Here is a 20,510-nt window from a genome sequence, read left to right on the forward strand (position 1 = left end):
AGTAGGAACCTCTACCCCTTGCTCCTCGAAAGGGTGTCTTCCGATATTGCAAGGAACCCAATGATCTTGCAGTCTCGGTGTCCTTCTTTATCTCTTGTAGTGCATCGTCAATATGCTTACCGAACAAGAGATCTCCATCAAAAGGCATGTCCAGGATCTTTGTCTGGATCTCTGGGCGAAAACTCGTGGCTTTCAGCCTGCCCTGTCTTCTAAGAGTAGTCGCTCCTGCTAGTTGACGGAATCCAAGAGATGTAATATCCATTGAGATATCAATGATCTCGGAAGCGGCTCTTTCACCCTCCATGAGAATTTTCCTTGCCTCCATTCTCTTATCATCTGGCAGATCTTCTATATAGCGCGAGATGTCTGACCACAGTTGACGGTCATATCTACTGAGAATGGCTAAACAATTTGTAGCTCGAACAGTAGCACCCGCCATTGTGGTAAATCGTTTGCCTATATTGTCCAGACGCCTTCCATCCTTGTCAGGAGGAGCTGTTATTGGAGCTGAGGGGTTTCTTGATTTTCTTTGCGCTGCCTGAGAAATAACAGTCAACTTTAGGGTGACCTGCAAGACAGGCTGGTGCATCCTCCGGCGCTTTGTACTTTTTGTCAATCCTAGGGAGGATTGCCGGAACAGAGAATGGAGTTTTCATAATTTTTATTCCCTCTTTCCATATGAGATCAATTATGGGATAGAACACGTAGATTTCATGCTTTTGTCTCATATAAGAAACACTCTGTCTTCTCTACCGGCATGTTTAGATGAAACCTGGTAGAAGCACTTTCCATAATGGCATGGAATCCTCCTATGTCTCAGGAGAGGAGAATCTGCAGCTGGAGGGATCGGCTAAGCTGGAGCCGGAATTAAATATTCATCCCATTCGTCTATGGTAGTGAGCGAATTAGGAATTTCTCCATCCTCAGGTACCGTGTCCCCATCATCATCCTGAAGTAGGCGTGACGGCAACGTCACCTGGGGCTCAGAAACTGGTGTTGTAGGAGTCACCGGTTGCATTTGTACAGGAGTAGGCTGTTGTGGAGGTGAAGCTGGAAGAAAACGACTATTGTAGTCCTTCAGCATTGCCGTCAGATCTTGAAGCAAGGAAGCAGGTATTTGTACCACTGGCTCTTGATGGAAAACTTCTTGAGGATCCCTTAATGAAATGTAATGTAATGTATGTGGTCTTGTAAAGCGCACTGCTGCCCTGAGGCGTCCTGGCGCTGTAGACCGCTGGTGAACCCGTCCTGGCTATCCCTGTGAGATGGTCCCTAACTGGGCATCTCCAAGGTGAAACCAGGCATCCTTAGAGACTCACATGGCTCATAATATTCTTCTTCTTATTCATCGTCTTGATATTTTATCCTTAGTTGTGACGGATCATGTGCCTGTACGTAGGGGTCATCATTATCTTCTGATTCCTCCAAGTAATGGCTTGGAGCCAAAGGAGAAATATGCGAAACAACATTATAAAATTGTCTGGTAGATGATAATTTAGTGCTCAAAATAGGCGTAAATTGTAAAGGCGGAGGTCTTTTACGCTTCAAAGTGGCAGCAATATATGTCGATGGTGATTCATATTCTGCTGTAATGGCTGTAACAGACGGCATCGCCGACGCTGTGATCATAGTCGTGGTCGACGGAAAAGACAACGTTGACGATGTGGTCGTCGACGTCATGGTTGAAGTTGTTGTCGACGGTGGACTCGTCGTCGAGGGCATAATCATCGTCGACGGTGAGATCGTCGACGGTAGTATCGTCGATGGCGGGCTCGTAGACGGTATCATCATCGACGGATGGCTCATCGACGGTAGCGTCGTCGACGGCGGGCTCGTCGACGGAACATGAAGTGTTGTCGACGGGATACTCATCGTCGACGGGATGACTGTTGACGACGGTGGAGGCATCGTTGACGACGAAGATGGCGTCGACGTGAGTTGTCGACGCGTATGGACACTCGTCGTCGATGCCGTCGACGGGGATCTCGTCGACGGTATACTTTATTTGATGATGAAGATCCACTTACCTTCTGTGGTGATTTTCTCATGGATTACGATGTTTTACTCGTCGACGGAGGATCCTGAAGAGTTTTTGAGTCAGTTTTCTGAGAAACATTCGCCTTATTTCTTGATTTCACCTCAGAAGAGACCTTCTCTTTTTTTGAGGAAGAGTGACCCACTTCAGAAGAGGATGATTTCAAGGTCTTACCTATCTTCTCAGGAGGATCTCCGGATCTATCCCTCTTCTTGGTCACTTGAGGACTGACACTTTCTTCTCCTTCAGAAACCACTTCAGATGATTCCTTCAACTTCTCCAACCAAAGCAGCAGATGACCCTCTCTATCCTTCAAGGTCTTCGCAGGGAAGGTTCTACAAATCCTGCAGTCCTTGACCTTGTGTGCTGGGTAGAGACAATAGATACACTCCTTATGTGGGTCCTCAAAGTGTAGTCTTTTCTTTCCACATGAAGAACAGGCCAAAAACAAACTCTTCTTAGAATCAGACATAATTTCTTCAAAGAAGTAAAGCTAGAGGAAAAACAACTGAGCAGAGCTCAGGGAGACTCCCTAACACACGAGGTGCGGTAGAAAATCTGAGGGTTTGCCTCTCTGTGGGGAAGGTTCTAGGAGGGGCTGATGCCTGATTGGCTGGCTTCCAAATTTGGTTCTTTTTGCAAAAGGACTAAGATAGGCTAGTGTAGTGACTTTGCTATCTACTATAGCCTATGGTTAGGCTTTCCTGTTTTCAGTTTCTATTTTTGGTAAACTCTGGTGGTTTTTTTCCAGTGTTTTCAAGTGATTTCAATACGTTAAAAAAACTGTGATTATCAGTGGTTACACATTTTCACGCCATTAAAAGCAACAGAAACAGTGTTTTTCCGGTGTTTATGGAACGTTTTGCTTTTATTATTGCTTTTGTTCTGCACTGATAGTGCATGGAATATAGACAGTGGACGTATGGTGTACATGAGGTCCAAATAGATTTTTGTAAATTGAACTTATTGTAGTACACCATATAATACTTCTTCAGTGAGTCTTTGGTCATGTGCGCTCGCTCTTTCTTTCCCATGTAAACTTCTGTGAAAAGGCCCTCTCAACATTGGCACTTGAGAAGGGCAATGCCAAAACAGCCAGCACACAATTTGTTAACTCTGGCTACTGACATAGCTTTCCTTGCCAATACTGGTGCACTTGAAGATTGTGATTCTCAGGGCAGGTTCTGCAACAATTGCATTGAGCTGGGCACTTATGCCCTGAGAGTTATTGAAGCAGTCAAAAATGAAGCATCACTTTTGAAACTACAGGGGGAATTACCCTTTAAGGAAGGGATCTAGAACTTGTACAGAGTACCACAGTGAGGTTTCATTGATTTCAAATACCATTGGTGGTGATGGGACATTTCTATGCATGATTGCAAGCCATTTCTCATACATTGTAAAATAAAAGTTCAGGAATTGCTCTTCAACATTGCTTTGCTTACCAAGTGGCAAGCACTCTAACATGGAACATGTTTCAGTGCCAAAGTCACTAAAGGTGTCGCCAAGCCTACTCCCCAGGAGATGTTTCACATCTACACCAATTATGCTGAACACTTGGCAGACAAGGGTGTTTTCAGACTCTAGTTTTTTTTACAATACCCACTACAGCAGTTATATTTTCCTGTAAACATCTGCAGTAGAGTGTACTTTTTTCACATCACTGTCAATATGCGACCAAAGATCCTCACTTTTCTTGCCTTTGGCATCATCACTCAGCAAGAATTCTGTAAATGGTTGCCACATGGATAATATAGAGTACACAGCCCCTTGGACTGAGAACCATCATTTAAGGGACACCGCTGGGATGACTCTTTCTTTGATGCCACACAAAGCACAAAATAATAAATATTTGTGTTTTCGTTCCTGTGCATAAGAAAACAGTGCACCAGAATGGAATAAAAGGTCAATAGCATTTCTCATTAACTCCGATGATAAGCTGAAAGCATCTTTACAATCTTCAATCAAAGAAGTGGCAAGGATCTCTTACAGGGAAGCACTTCAGCTCAGGTATCAATTTTGACAGGTCATCACACAAAATTTTCAAATATATAGCTGAAACACTGCAAATACGAACAATATCACTCCAATCTTTGTTGAACTTGGAAAGAATCTTTTTTGCAGAGCATTCCAAGTGACACTGCGTTCCATGTTTTACAAAGTCTGGTGTTTTCACCACTATCCGAGATGCTTGGTGATAGCGCTCTTTTCACACATACTTGCCATTATACCTTGCTTTGAATGTTTAAAGCTTGATGTGTTGGCAATTCACCTACTATCAATGCTGACTCACTAGAAACTGGGGCCTGATGTATTAAGGGGTTTTACCCATTCTCTGTGGGTAAATGTGATGACACATATTAGGAAAGATTCTTATGAAACCAGCCATTTTACCTATCAGTGAAAGAATCAAACACAGCCAAAATATCAAATATGATTTTGATATTTTCTGATTCTCAACAGTTTATAAAATAATTAAACTAGACCTAAAACATGCTTCTAAACCCTGCATCTTTAGACCAAAGACCACAAAACTGAAAAACGCAAAAGGAAGAAGAAACAAACACTCAAGCTGAATAATGTTAGCCCAGTCTTTCTTACTGCTAGCTTTTATAACAAAGTTACCTTGTATTGGCCCCTTCAGGAGGAAACAAAATGACTCTTTCACTCTCTTTTTCCTTTCTTTGAATGGCATTTAGTTTGTGGTTGTGCAGGTGTTTTCTCAGTGTTTACATGTTTTCACTGGTGAGGGCTATTTCTCTTTCAGTGGGGTTTTATCAGTTATTATAGGTTTAAACCTAAAACCCCCACAGTCTACCTATGGTGTAATGTAATTATTACTATAATTTATATATTTTATTGTACCACGAGACTCCCACCTCGTCGGCTGGGATGATTCTAAGCATGTGAATCTATGAAAGATACCTCAATACTGGATAACATACGCACCCTTCTCGACCAAGGACACACCGTGGCCCTGATCGTACTCGGCCTCTCTAAAGCATTCAACACCGTCACCCGCCGCACACTGACTGCCAGACTCCACGAAGCCGGCATACAAGGAACCACCCTCGACTGGATCCGCTCGTTTCTCACCGGCAGATCCCAAAGAATCAGACTACCACCCTTCCTCTCCGAACCCACGGAAATCAACTGCGGAGTGCCCCAAGGATCATCGCTCAGCCACACGCTCTTCACCATCTACATGGCCCCCCTCGCCACCATTGTCAGACAGCACAGACTCAGCATAGTATCCTACGCCGATGACACCCAGCTCATCCTCTCCCTCCATCAAGGCCCCAATCACCACCAGATTCAACTTCCATGAAGGACGTTCTATCCTGAATGAGCAAAAACTGCCTGAAGCTCAACTCGGAGAAGACAGAAGTCCTCGTTCTCTGACCCGCCCCCTCGGCATGGGACAACACCTGGTGGCCTACCTCACTCGGCAGGCCCCCCACACCCTCGAACCATGCCCGAAACCTCGGCGTCGTACTCGATTCCTCCCTCTCCATGACACAACAGGTCAACGCCGTCACCACCAGCTTCTTCAACACCCTGCGAATCCTCTGAAAGACCTTCAAGTGGATCTCCAACAAATCAAGGAAGGCCATCACCCACGCACTAATCACTAGCAGACTGGACTATGGAAACGCCCTCTAGGCTGGGATCAACAAGTCTCTGATCCGCAAGCTCCACACCATACAGAACACCGCAGCCAGACTAATCCTTGACATTCCTCGACACAAGCACACCACCCACTGACTCCCCATAGAGAAGAGAGTCACTTTCAAGATACTCACTCACGCCTACAAATGCATCCACAACACCGGCCCCCAATACCTCAACAAGAGAATCTACCTCCATGTACCAAGAGAAACCTCAGATCCGCCGACCTCGCCGAAATCCCGCGCATCCGCAGAGCCAGAACAGGTGGAAGAACCTTATCCTACATCGCAGCCAAGACCTGGAATTAGCTCCCGCTCAACACCAGATGCGCCAAGAAGATGCTCAAGACCTGGCCCTTCACCTGAACGCAGCTTCCCCCCCCCCAAGGGCCTTGAGACCCTCCCGGGTGAGTAGCGCGCTTACAATTCCCCTGATTGATTGATTTATTGAGGAAGGTGTGCGTTCTGTATCGCTTAATGAATGATGAATGTTTTGAGGCCTCGGACGTTCCACATGCCCCCCTTCAGCAAGGCTAAGGGGGTCAAGCCCAATGGAGCCCCTCACATGCCCCAGTCGTCCAAAAGTCTCATCAACGTGACCACACGACCCCTGTGATTGTGGTCTTAGGAAGCATGCTCTGTAATCCACTCGTCGACGGAATGGCTAGGTGCTCGGTCACCAGTGAAGTCATCGCCATCACCAGGGCTCTGGCTTCCTGCCTTTCAATCTTGCGGCCCTCAATGACTAGTGTACCATCCTGTCACACAACAATTCTTTCCTCAGATAGTGTATCCCCACGTGTTCCCCGGGAACACTGTCCTTGGTTCCGGGGCAGGCGTCTCACCTGCCTCCAACCAACCAACAAGTTTCTTACCTCAGTCAGGGCACCAGTGCCCAGGTGCACCTCAATCCAATATTTAAGAAAAGGGCACGATTCCCCCACCATGACCTTCAGGCGTGCCAGAACAGCAACATATAAGGCAGCCATTTAGACCGCAAGTGCTGCTGACTTGCAGTGAAGGATTGTCACAGGAGCTGCACCTTATGGGTGTACTCAGGGACTATATGGATGAGGAGATTGCCATATTTAGGATCTCCTACCCTGTGGACTGTCTGCAGAACCTTATCCCTGTCATGGTAGTTGAGGAGTTTAGCAATTATTGCGGGGGTAGGAAAGCCATGGATCCGAATGCCCTCTCGGACAGGTGTGACACAGCAGCCAGAGCAACTGACTCTGGAGCGCAGGGTTCACGGTTCAAACCCCAGCACGAGGCAGCTCAGCTCAACACCATGTGACTCTGGGCAATAGCTCACTTAACTTCCCCGATGGCCCACAGCGCCTTGAGACCCTTAGAGGCGAGTAGTTTGCGCTTTACAAACACCGGATTTAGACAAACATCGACAGCAGGTCTTCTGGATTTCCACTGTCCTGATCCGCTTCTCCAGCAATAACACTAATTGCGCAGCCTCAGCCCCCTTAGGGAGCCCAAATAACCATAGGTTATAACCACCCTGCGAGCGGCCCTCCGCATCCTCTACACAGGCTTCCAAGAGCCTGGAGGTCTCCGACAGTTTAGACACACAAGTTACTTATCTTCGGTAACACCTTATCTGATAGACAGGATCTAGCTCCAGATTCCTTACCTTTGAATTCTCCCCAGGCGCCAGACTGAATCTGGATTTTTTTTAGCAGTACCTCGGTGTATCGGTAGAGAACTCCGTAGTAACATTGACCAACAAATGTGACGTTGATAGAGTACATCTGTGCCAATTCCCAATGAGCTGACATTAGTTTCTTCAATGACTACATTCTGCAGCAAAAACACGGAGCCACTTACAGAAACTGACCATGGAAACAGTGTGCCAATAAAGAGATCTCTTTCTCTCTCTGTCAATATAGATGTGTCTACCAAGAGGAGCATTCCAAGTGCAAGCAGGAGGAATATTCCAATATGGAAAAGGCTATGGAAGGTAAGAATAAATCAGCTCACAGAACGGGGAGTGTTGATAAGGAATCTGCGGGTAGAACCTGTCTCTACTAGATAAGGCGTTACCGAAGGTAAGTAACTTGTCCATCTGAGACATTTAGCCGCAGAATCCTTACCTTTGAATTAAGATACCTAAGCAAAATCTTCCCTGGAGGACGATCTTCAAACTGATTGGATCAAAACACCTGGTTAGAATTCACCGGTGTCTAGCTGGAGTAGAAGAGGAGGAGACCGGAGGTTCTAAGGCAAGAAGGCTAGCAAGAAAATGCTTTGCACCCCAAGAAGGTAGTGTGGTAGGAACTACAGGTAAACAAAGCAGAAGAAGAAGAAAAATAATGCAGCTTTATTCCTGCCAGAGGAAGAGAAAAATGTGTCCGAAGATAGCATTCAACATAAACTTAAAAACTAGTTCACTTGCACAGTAGAACCTGAACAGGAGCGGCCATGAGGTGGGGGGAATCTAGGACAGAAAGCAACTTTACTGAGCCGAAGCTCCTCGCCCAGGAAGGGAAACCAAGCACAAGGGTGAGCATGAAGCAATGTTTACTTTGGTATGGTGTATACAGAACTAGTTTCCTACAGTGTCACATCCAAAACCACAGAACTTGCATGAGCCTGTCAATTAGAGAGGAGCTCACCTCTGTAGCAAGGCCAAGAGGGGAATGGAGACACGAGGCTGGGGAAGACTCCAAGCCCCTAACCTTACCCAACTCAGTCAGCCTGCAATCCTCCATAGGACGTTGGACAGTGTGAGAGATAACATAACATAACATAACATAACATGTGTATTTGTAATGCACACGTTCACCCAGAGGTTTCTTGGCGCTGAATAACAATGTTCATTGTTACCCAACTCAATGGTACTCATTTTATCGACCTCACATGGATGAAAGGCTGAGTGGACCTACCGGGATTTGAACCTGTGACCATGAGGTCGAACACAGGCCCCTCCAATGGACGCATTCGTCCACTGAGCCACCAGACCCGATAGTGTGGAGATACCCCAAATTTCCTCCATCACCTCTAAAATCGTATTCCTCAAAAGGATAAACAGGAGGGGGCTCCATAGAGGGCTCTGAAACAGACAGCACCAGATCTCTGCAGACGGCTCTGCATCGGATGCTGGCCGGCGCCAAAGTGGGGACGTCGGAAAGGCAATGTGGCATGGCGTCGAGTGGCGCTGTCTGCACAGTCGTTGAAGTCGGCTGGTCGGACCCAGGCAAAAAGGTAGGAACCCCGAAGTGCTGTGAGCCGGCATCGAAATAAATTTGAAGTCAGAAGGCCGAACTGAGGCCTAAGGCCAACTAGCGGACGTGGACACAGCCACGGCTCCTCACACCTACATTGGGCCCAAGTGTGCTCCAGGGCAAGGTGAAGGCCCAAAGATAGTATGAGAGAATTTTAGTATTCTCACATCTTGGTCATAGTTGCCCCGGCTCCAAAGAAGGTAGGGAGGCACCGGGTAGACTTGTGTAGTGATTCACCAACCGAAGATCGGGAGGAGGCTTAGGCGGCGAGGTCGCGGCCGCAACTTCGGCTACCAGAGTCTTGACTTACTTTGGGACTTCGTTGGAGTGACGTCAACGGGAACGGCTCCTGGAGCAGGCTTCACGCTTCAGCGGGCAGTCCGTTGACCATGAAGGGGACTGAGGTCAACGGGAAGTCTTGAAAGGCTGCGACATCTGCGCTGCTAGGAGCTTCATGTGGCGTTCCAACAGCACCTTCAGGCGAAGTTGAAGACAGGAGTCATGGTGCTCCTTCAAGCACCTTATACAAATAGTCTGAGGGTCTGTGGTGGACGTTTTCTATCTACAGGACCCACAAGGCTTTAACCCCGAGGACATGAGAGGTTTTAAAAGCACACTGTTCCGTTCAATAAAAACATCGAAGTAGGCCAAAAAACAGCCTGAGGAAACGTTTACTGAATCCGTGTTGAAAGCGGGGAAAAAAAGAAACAGACATCAGAGAGTTGGGAAGGGGCATATATGGACTCTTTTGACATCACATCAGCTGATCGACATCACTACGGAGTGGCAAGACACCCTCTATCGACATGCAGAGTTACTCCTGGAAATATTTTCCAGATCCAGTCTTGTGCTTGGGGAGAATTCAAAGGTAAGGAATCTGCAGATATATGTCTCTATCAGATACAGTGGCTCCCAGGTATTTCATTTCTTCTTGTAGTAGCTTTACCGTTAGCTCTGTTGAATGACATCTCTTCGACCGTCTGCGGAGATCTGTCCACACTGGGGAAGTAAAGTAAAGTTGCAGGGGAGATCATGGGAGGGGGGCAGCACCAGGGCGTAAGTGCAGCCCACCGGCACAGCAAAGTCACAAAAGATGCAGGGGCCACCCCGGTGGATCAGTTTGGCACCATCCCTTCAAGCATCTGAGGGGGTAATCGCCACTGCCTGCATCCCCCTCCTTCATGGCAATCTGGTGTGTGGCCTGATGGGCTGTTGTGTTGAGCCGCAATATCCCTAGTAACTGCAGCAGTGTGGGATTCCTCACTTTACTTAGGTGCCCTATATGGCCCCTAGCAGGTCCGCCAGTCTGCTATGACCCAGAAGAGTCTAAGTGGGTGAGTCTCACACCGCAATCCTTCATAGGGGGCTGCTGGATGCAATTTCCTCGGTCTGTGCTCCTTGAGGCCTCCTGCTTCAGCAAACAAAGGAGGGAGGAAGAGTCAGTGCCACTGTAGGCTCCAACTGGGGCAAAGGGCTTTTAGATAGGCCACTGTGGGTCATAGGCCATAGTCTCTGCATCCATGGCTTGGTGTAGATACAGTGTGGGGGATCCACCACCTGCCCTCAGCATTCAGAGCAGCTCCCCTGCGGCAGACACTCTCTGCCAGCCCCAGCATGAGCTCCACCTGGAGTCAGCAACTCTTGCGCGGGCCGTCACCTCTGCCAGGCCACCAGGTCGTCCGGCCATCAGGTTTTCCTTGTCTGGGATGGGCGCTCTCGTTGCCACTGGGAGAGGGGGGTCGTCACCAGAGTCTCCCCAGAATCACCAGGCACTGTAGATCTCAGTGCATGCAATCAACGTGCCCCGACAGGGTCCAGGAACAGGATGTATAATGGGGGTCCAGGAGCCGGTTCTTAAAGCATGTTGACGGCCATTTTGTTGGCCATGCCCTCTCCATTCAAAATATTTGGCAGGTTCAGATAAGAAATCAAAGCAGTAGGGTGACTTAGGGCCTGATCTATTGTTTGGGTGATTGAGTACGGTCTGTCAATGTGGTTGATTATATTCCCTGCGCCACCCTGACAGACTACCCTCCACCATATTTAGAGATCACCGCAGGTTCAGCAGTGATCTCTGTAGCTTGACAGGAACCAAAGTTATGGTGGCTCCTAACAAGGTACCAAAAGTTGGTGGAACGTACGATAGTAAACTAGTTTGGACCATTAATTTCTTTCTAAAATATGCCATTTATACCTAGCTTACTGTGTGAAAGAACTGATCCTGATACTCTGAGTAGGCAAGATAGAATCTTTCTTGTGTTTAGTGTTTGGGGAGAATGTAGATATTTGTTGTTACGTTGTCTTACGGCTGTGGTGAGTTTTCTTGCCCTATTTTGGAGCCATTTTAGGTATTTATTTTATTTTTATTTAGAAAGTTTTATATAGCGTGAGCAAGATCCTTGCAGATAACAGAGCGTTTCACATAGACGAGGGGTAGGAGGGAGGGTGGGTACATGAGGGAGCAAAGCGAGCATAACAAATGGGAGGGAGTAAGAACAATCGGGTAAGGTCGATAATACAGGTAAACACATGTGTCAATGGATCAAACAAGAGTACAGATCGATGCAGAGTCTTAAAAAATCAAAAGTAGTAGTTCAAGTGAATTTAGCCATGAGGATAGCTTTAACTTCTTTCTTAAAAAGGAGCTTGGTTTCAGGAGGGAGTGAGTTCCATATCCTAGGCGCCATTCCTGAGAAGGAGCGTTTGTAAGTTCTTTCCTTGCGGAATCTTCGAGGCTTCAGCAGAAGGTTTTCTGTGCTTCTGGTGGTTCTGGAGCCGCCGGACATTGTCAGCTTCTGAGTGAGGTAGCCAGGTGAGCTCAGGTGAATAGCCTTGTGCGTTAAGCAAGCAATTTTCAGATGTATTCTGGCTTCAAAGGGCAACCAGTTCAGGGCCTAAAGTCAGGGGAGATATGTGAGTGTTTTTTTGATCCAGTGACGAGTCTCGCTGCCGCGTTTAGTGAGGCTATTAGGGGTGCTGTTGTAGTTAGGGGGAGACCGCAGAGGGCGATGCTGCCCTAGTCTATGCGAGGGATTATTAGTGCTTGTACTGCAGTTTGGAAGTCTTTGGCTGGGAGGAAGGGTTTAAGTTTCCTCAAGGTATTTATTTGAAAGTTCGCTCCCTTGGTTGCCTTGCTGATATGCTGCTGCATGTTGAGATTGGCGTCCAGTGTTATGCCTAAAGATTTAGCTGAATCCACGATGGTTGGTTGGACGTTGAGTGCAGTTAGGTGTTTAAGCCAGGTTTGAGTGGTAGAGATTTTCGCGGGAGGTGAAATCAGAAGGAACTCAGTTTTCATAGCGTTGAGTTTGAGGTGGTTATCGGCCAGCCAGGATTGGGTGCTTCTGATCGTTGTGTTGAGACGCATGATGTCTTTGGGGGATTGCAGTCTGAGATATAGTTGAGTGTCATCGGCGTACATGTGAAAGTGTACATTGGATGCTTGTAGCAAGGTGGTGAGAGGTTCCATTACTAGGTTGAACAAAGTAGGGGATAGGCAGGATCCTTGAGGGACACCTAGCGAAACAGGTACTGGGGAGGACATCAAGTTGTTGCTCTTGAATTTCTGAGACCTGTTGTGTAGAAAGGAGGTGAACCACTGAAGGACAGTCCCAGAAAGACCCATTCTTGTTTTTAAGAGTTTGAGTAAGTTCTCATGTTTCACAGTGTCGAATGCTGAAGAGAGATCAAGAAGGATGAGGAGGCAGGTATCATTGTGATCCAGAATTTGGAGGGCGTCGTCGATTATGTGAGTCATAGCCGTTTCGGTACTGTGCCCTGCTCGGAAGCCTGATTGATGAGGGTTGAGGAGAGCGTTCTGTTCTATGTGTTTTGTCAATTGTAACTGGACGCATTTTTCCAACAGTTTGGCGAGAGTGGGAATGTTGGTAATCGGACGGTAGTTGTTTAGATCAGTGGGGTCTGCTGTTGGTTTCTTTAGTAAAGGAGTAACTTGACCAACTTTGAGGGAGTCAGGGATGGTTCCTTGTTGCAGTGAGCTATTGATAATTTTAGTCCAGAGTGGGAGGAGCAGAGGGGTGAAGCCTTTTACAGCGTTAGCAGGAAGAGGGTCATTGAGGTGATTGGATGGTTTCAGGGTGCTGAGTAGACTGTCAATTTCTTCTCCAGAGTACGTGACAAAAGATGACCAAGTTGCATTGTTTTTTGGTTCATTGGGTGTTATGCAGTGGTGTTTGGAGTAGAGGCTTGCGTCAATGAGGAGATCGCTCCTGATGTTGTCGGTTTTTTGTTTAAAGAAATCAGAGAAATCTTCACAGGAAGGTGCATTGCCTATAGTGTCGACTGCTTGGGGTTTTCCTTGGATTGCGATCGAATTAGTTCGAACAGTTTACTCGGACGGTTTTTTGCTTGGTCGAGTTGGAGTCTGAAGAACTCTGACTTCGAGCATTTTATTTTCCTGAAGTATGCGTTTCTCTTTTTCTTCAGAATTTTTAGGTGTAGTGCCGAGGGAACTCATCTCCAGGTGCGCTCTGCCATTCGCATGGCACGTCTGTCTTCATTAAGACTCCCGTCGTACCAAGGATTGGAGATCTTGGTGGAGTCTCTTTTCAGTTGCATCGGTGCAGCCTCATTGATTATTGAGGTCATAGCGTTGAGATAGTGATCAGTTAGGCATTGAACGTCAGTAACGCCGGTAGGGGGAAGTAGGAGATTGCAGCTGTTAGGGGGTAGAGAGTTTGGGTTGAGTTTCTTCAAGTCTCTTTTCCAAACTTTGGGCTTGGAGGATTGGACTGGGATACGTTTAACTTTTTCATTGATGAAGAATGTGACAGTATGGTGATCTGACCAGTCACAGGGTTGGATTGAATCAAGTTGAATAGTGCCTTCTTTGGCGATGATGAGGCCGAGGATAGAGCCTTTGTCATGGGTCGGGCTGTTGCAAATTTGGGTGAGGTCAGAGGCATTAAGGTAATTTTTGAGGCCATTGACCACTGCGTCACTACCATCATTCCAGTGAAGATTGTAATCGCCCAGGTAAATTTGTGTGTTTTGCCTTCCTGAGTTGATTGAGATTGTGTCCATGGGTTGTTGGGAGAAGGTGAGGTTGTCCCCAGGTGGGTGGTAGATGATGTGTAGTGAACAGATAGGTTTGTTTTCACTGAAGAGCTCAAGGCATATGTATTCACAAGAGGTAAGAGAAAGGGCGGAGACTTTATTAATTGAGAGGTCGCTCTTGTAAATGCATGCGATCCCACCGCCTGTCTTCCTGGGTCTATCAAGTCTAATGATGCAGTAGTTGGGGGGGACTAGGATATTCATGATAGGAGTAGAAGATTCAGTTAGCCATGTTTCAGTTAGGATGGCTAGGTCAAGGTTCTGAGAGATGATGAGGTCAGCGACCTCCGAGGAGTGTCTTTGGGCCGATCTACAGTTGAGAAGTGTGCATTTGAGTCTGGGGGTGTAGAGGTAGGAGGGGGGATCTAGGGCGAGGGGGACTTTTGTGAGGTTATTGGGACGGAGCCTCTGTTGTTATGCGTGGGGAGTCTGAGAGGGTTGGGGAGAATTGTAGGAATGGACAGGTGTGTGGTAGCTAAGGTGTTAAGTTGAGCCGGGACATATGTGCTGAGTAGGGTGTGTATGTCTAGGTCCGAAAGGGTCTTGATGGTGCGTCGAGGGCGGTTGGAGGCATTGCGAGAGGGGATAGAGGTCCACTGTGGGGGGTGTGAGGGGACTAGGTTATTGGGTTGGGAAGAGGAGGGGGTGGGGGGTGTCTGGGGTGTGTGAGGAGAAACTCTTTGAGGGCGTGTCTTCTTCCTGGGGGGTGTCTGGGGTGTGTGAGGAGAAACTCTTTGAGGGCGTGGAGTTCTTCTCTCACTTGGAGGAGGGTGGTCATTATCGTGTCCAACGTTGGGTTGGGTAAGGGGTTGGGGGTGAGGGTGGGGGTTGAAGGAGAGCAAGTGTCTAGATTACTATAGAAGGGAGGGGGGAGAGGGGTGGGGGTGTCAGTGGAGTGGTTGTAATTGGAGTTGGGAGTGTTAGTGAGTGTGTTGCTGTTCGGGTAGGTAGGGATGTTGGGGGGGGGGAGGAATGACAGGCATAGTGATGGTGTTGTTGGTATTAGTGGACAAGGAGTCAAGACAACATCTGTTGTTTTGTGGCATTTAGATACCACCTGGATGTGAGATATTTTCTCATTCCATAGTAAACACTTGAAGATTTTCTAATGAATTTCTGCATATCATTTACTACATTTTCCATGTGAGTAAATTACTATGCAAGTTGCATCATGTTTTTGGTCCTAATGAAGACATTGCTCTACTAAAAATCAATCCCAACGCGTCAAAAAGTTGACGTTCTCTTTAACTATTTGCCTCAATGATGAGTAAGTATGATATAGCAAAACCATCAATTATAGTGTTTGCATTTTATCAATAATATTGTACATGCTGAACCAAGTTCTGTATTCCTTTTATTTGAACTTGTATCACCTATCTATCCACTTGGAGCACCTATATTAGTGTTTGCTGATATATATGAACAGCTATATCTAATATTTAATAAGTGTTTCATCACATTTGAAGAACTTAAAAAGTGTGTACTTAATCCTTTCATTTATAGAGATTTTGACGACTGTTCCAGATTCCTTAATAAGGTATGAAAACATTTGAAAGGAAATTCGACAGAATTATTGTTAAAAGTCCAGATTCTTGGTATGAAAGGGTCACCCCAGTGAATCATTGTTATGTTCCAACTGGCAGCAAAACTATTTAGTGGCAGGATGCAGAAGGGAAACTGAATATAAATAGCAGAAAAAGTGGGGCTTTGTATGATCAAGAAATTATTCTTTTCCTATCATCTTCTAATGTTTGCAGTAACTTAGATCCAATTAAGAATGAAGCAATGTACAACTGACGAGTTTATATCTATACCTATTAAGTAACAACGCTTGTTAAAAAAAAAACAAGAACAAAGTGTAAGTTTCTACTCCATCATGTGATTCTGTTTGATATACATAATAGAAATCTGAGCTCATGCGCATGATCCCTAAAAAAGATTCCATAGTGCACTTTTTAGAAGTAAAGCATGCATTTAGGAGGAAACATTGTTTTTTAGCATTTAAAACATATTTGCAAATCGCTAACTCAAACAGCAGCTTTAGCTTCATTCACCAGTATTGTTGGATTTTTTAAAAACAACAAAGGAGAATGCAACTTCACCATAAGCACCACTTTCACTCCTATGAAGACAATGCCAAACTAACACTGCGCTTTTTAATTATTCCAGAAGGATGAGAGCCTACTAATCATGAAATGCTGGATCAGTTAAGTAGTTAATTTCTTTTGTCTCAATTGACAACAATCCCCAACAGCATTTGCCTTTTGGAGCCTTATTTCAGGTTGGAAACTCAATTGTGTGATTTTTTTCCTGGAATCACTCACTGTCATTTTTAAACTCTGTTTCTTCAAGTGCTCCGCTCAGACTACTCTTTTAGCTCCTCTTTTTGACTGATGCCCTTCTTAGTCTAAGAAAGATACCCTTTCCATTCAATGCCATCTTCCTCACATGCCTTCCAGAATCGCATTACATACGAAAGACAAAATCTGTTTGGAGATGCCTTACAGGAGACTCTAGGATAGGTAGGGAATGCGCCTTAGGTCTAGGAAGTGGGACGAGTTGCTACCCATTCCACCATCTTTAAAATGGGAAGGGTGTATACACTCCTAATCTGTCCTAGTGCTCCCGATAGATGTTGAGAAGTTTCAAATTGTGGCTTACAGGCTCTCACTATTGGGGAACTCAATGTCGCTTTGGCGCCCATGAAGAGTTCTTTCTTGTCACCTTCGACATCTAGGGGTTAAACTGGAATGGCCAGTTACTGGGGGTGAATGTTTGCATTGTCCAGCATTCCGTCCATCAATTGTTTCTTTTGCATATGTCGCCCTAAGTGGGAAGGGTATGCCCAGACGTGGGTCATGTGTTCACTACACCACTGGATTCAAGATAGCCTGGTTGATCAAGGGTGATGCCCCGAAACCGGACCCAGGATGTTTGTTTCCGGGCAAGGGAGGACCTGGCTTGGCAGTTTGGGCAGGACTGTTCCAGCAAGGAACAGGGTCAAAACTGATTTGCATATGGCTGGGTCCAAACTGGGGTGATGTGGTGAGCAAAAGAATGATGGATTAAGCCCAGATCCTTGTGACTGGGGGTGAATGTTTGCATTGTCCAGCAGTCCGTCCATCAATTGTTTCTTTTGCATATGTCGCCTTAAGTGGGAAGGGTATGCCCAGGGCGTGGTTCCCATGCTCACTACACCACTGGATTTAAGCTAGCCTGGCTGATGAAGGGTGATGCCCTGAAACCGGTCCCAGGATGCTTGTTTCCAGTCCAGGGAGGACCTGGCTTGGCAGTTCGGGTTGGACTGTTCCCACAGGAATAGGGTCAAGACTGATTCGCATATGTCTGGGTTCAAACTGGGGTGGTGTGGTGAGCAAAAGAATGATTGATTAAACCCAGATCCTTGTGAATGGGGGTGAATGTTTGCATCGTCCAGAATACCGTCCATCAATTGTTTCTTTCGCAGTAAAAACGTGAAGCACTGGAGGTGCATTATAAATGGTTCTTCTTAACGAAAGTCTCAACCTTCTTTCGAAGAGGTGTTGCCCATCGTGCAGCAAAGAAGGTCTGTAAGGCTCCATCTGGTCAAAAGGATTGTAGCACTATAGAAGAAGCATTATCTATGCCTCTAAAACTGTGCCTTCCAGGTACTGTACCTAAGTCTCTTCCCACTGCCACAGGCATACCTACTCCACCTTTTTTCAGCCTTCTCTAGCTCAGCAGTCAAAGCACAAATCTAGGAAATATAGAAGAACTTCAGAAACAGAAGAAGAACCATCATTTATGCCACACAAGGGAAGTCAAAGACGAGATACAGATCTTGTTTGTCAATGATAGCTGTTCCTCCTCAAGAATCACCTCCAGGAAAGGAGAGACACCTCACTCTTCATCATCTATGGATACAGACAAGAGAGCCTAACCAGAGAGGGAATCTGAGTCACCATTTCCCATGGTGTCTGCTTAAGATGACGTGGTCGCGTTTCAGGAGGCAACTACAGTGAAGCTAAAAGGCTCAATGTTGAAGTGAATGCACCGTTTTGAGGCCTCCATAATTTGAGACTATGTTCAAAGCCACAAGCCACACAGGTAGTTGCCTTGGTGCCAGGTCTGGCTGATCTTACAGGGCATACATGTTTGACACCTTAATCCATTAAGCCAGAAATACTGCATTGTAGTGTAGTTCCTATTATCCCAATAGGCTCTGCGCATTGGAATAATACCTTCAATAGTAAAGGCCTAGACCAGACGTTAACTAGGTCTACTACTGACGATATTAGACTTAAAGTTTTGGGTTTGCCAGCTAGCTCAGAGTTCACTAGAAACTTTCTCGAATGTTCAGGAAGGAATTAACTTCCCTGATTAGACAAGAAGGGATTTAGTTTCTGACAACCATAGAACATGACAACTTTGCTCTCCCCTAATCAAGAGTGTATCTCGAGAGTCGTGTGAACAAAAGGCAATTTATTTTACTCAGTCAGTACATGCATTCTTAGTCTCATCAGAATGTAGAGAAAAGGAAGAGACGGGCGTGTTCAATAAAAAGGTGTTATTTATTGATCAGTCTCTTTTCTCATACAAGAGAAATGGATCGATATTATTGCAATACTTATAGTTAAGTAAAGTGCATACATTAAAAGCAGAAGTATAAAATAATACTGTAAAAACATTGATTCTAATTTCTAATTTAAAACACTTGTAGAGCGCGGCGTACACCTTGCGGTTTCTTGGCGCTGGAGGTTCAGAACTGAGGGGGAAAGACCATGGAAGGGTGGAGTAAGTATTAGGCGGGGAAAGCCTGGCTGAAAAGGAAAGTTTTCAGGTCTCTGCGGAAGGAGAGATACTGAGTTGCAGAACGGAGATTGTCTGGAAGTGAGTTCCAAAAAGTAGGAGCCAGAGTTGAGAAGTTAGAACCGCCCCACTTTTTGCGTGAGAAGCGGGGGATCTGGAGAAGGGACTTGGAAGAAGACCGGAGATTTCTAGCGGGGACATAGGGTTTAATTAGTGAGGCGATGAAAGCGGGGGCAGTGCCCTGGCGGGCCTGAAAAACCATGCATCCAATCTTAAAAAGGGAGCGTTGTTTCACGGGGAGCCAGTGAAGCTCTTTTAGAAGGGGAGTGGAGTGGTGATAGCGTGGAAGGCCGTATATCAGCCTGGCCGCCTGGTTCTGGATGGTTTGGAGTCTACGCAGGCTGTATGCTGGAATGCCATGATAGAGGGCGTTGGCGTAGTCCAATCGAGAGATTACCAGGGCGGCTATGATGATCTTAAGTGCCTGGGGAGTGAAGAAGCGGGAGACAGAGCGGATAGTTCGGAGAGTGAGGAAACAGGAGGAAACCACGGAACTAATTTGTGAGTGAAGAGTGAGCTGATTATTCATTTTAACACCCAGTGTTTTGACCGTGGTGGAGGGGGATGGTGCCGGGCCAAGAGAGGGGGGCCAGAAAAGAGAGTTCCAGGGGCTGGATGAACCACCAGTGAGAACCAGCTCGGTCTTGTCGGGGTTCAATTTAAGATGGTTGTGGTTCATCCAGTCCCTGATAAATGTCATAGTTGACTGGAAATTAGAGACCGAGAGAGGAGAGGGGGACAGATCAAAGATGAGCTGGAGGTCATCCGCATAGTTGTAAACAGTGACCTCCAGCTGCTGGAGTGCATAGATAAGAGGAAAGATATAGAGATTAAAGAGTAAGGGAGAGAGGGAGGAGCCCTGGGGAACACCGCAGGTGACAGGGAGAGGGGTGGAGGTGAAATCGCCCAGTCGGACCGCCTGAGTGCGGTCCCTCAGAAAGGAGGAGAGCCAGACCAGAGCTGATCCCCCGATGCCGGCCGCCTTGACACGGGCAAGTAAGATGGCATGGTCCACCGTGTCAAAGGCGGCGGAAAGATCAAGGAGGACCAGTGCCTGGCGGTTGTTGTCATCCATACCCTTTCTAAGGTTGTCTAGGACTGAAACTACGACCGATTCGGTCGAATGCCTGGGGCGGAATCCAGCCTGGCGAGAGGCCAGCCCCCCATTCGCCTCGATGTGAGCGCTCAGTACCGCGGTGACATGGCGTTCCATCACCTTGCCCAAGAAGGGCAGCAGGGAGATGGGGCGAAAGTTAGCCGAGATGGAAGGGTCCGCGCCGGGTTTCTTCAGCAGAGGCACTATGGTGGCGGCCTTTAGTGCAGGGGTCACAACACCCTGAGCCAAGGAGCTGTTAAGGAAGGCGATAGGGGGATCAGGGCAGCTAGAGTAGATTTGCTGTAAGATGCGTGCGGGGCAGACGTCCGCCGGAGACCCTGACTTCACTTTGGGGAGTATTGCCAGAAAGGAATCCTGAGTGAGGGGAGGGATGAGGGTGAGAGGGTTTTGAACAGTGGGGGGGGAGGGATCAACAAAAGCAGACGAGGGTAATGGAATATTAGCCTTGATAGTTGTGATTTTGTCCAAGAAGTAGTGATTGAGTTGATCACAGAGGGGCTGGGAGGGAGGGATTTGGGACGAAGTTCGGT

The 20,510-nt window shown here is 46.8% G+C and overlaps 1 protein-coding gene across 2 annotated transcripts in view; it reads right to left on the bottom strand.

The window, feature by feature from the left end:
- Positions 1-20,510, bottom strand: part of CNTRL (centriolin) — a 1,008,983-nt gene that overhangs the window by 83,055 nt on the left and 905,418 nt on the right. The gene's annotated exons all lie outside the window — the stretch shown is intronic.

The sequence above is a fragment of the Lissotriton helveticus genome, chromosome 5_1 (assembly GCF_964261635.1).
Source record: "Lissotriton helveticus chromosome 5_1, aLisHel1.1, whole genome shotgun sequence".
Lineage (NCBI taxonomy): Eukaryota > Metazoa > Chordata > Amphibia > Caudata > Salamandridae > Lissotriton > Lissotriton helveticus.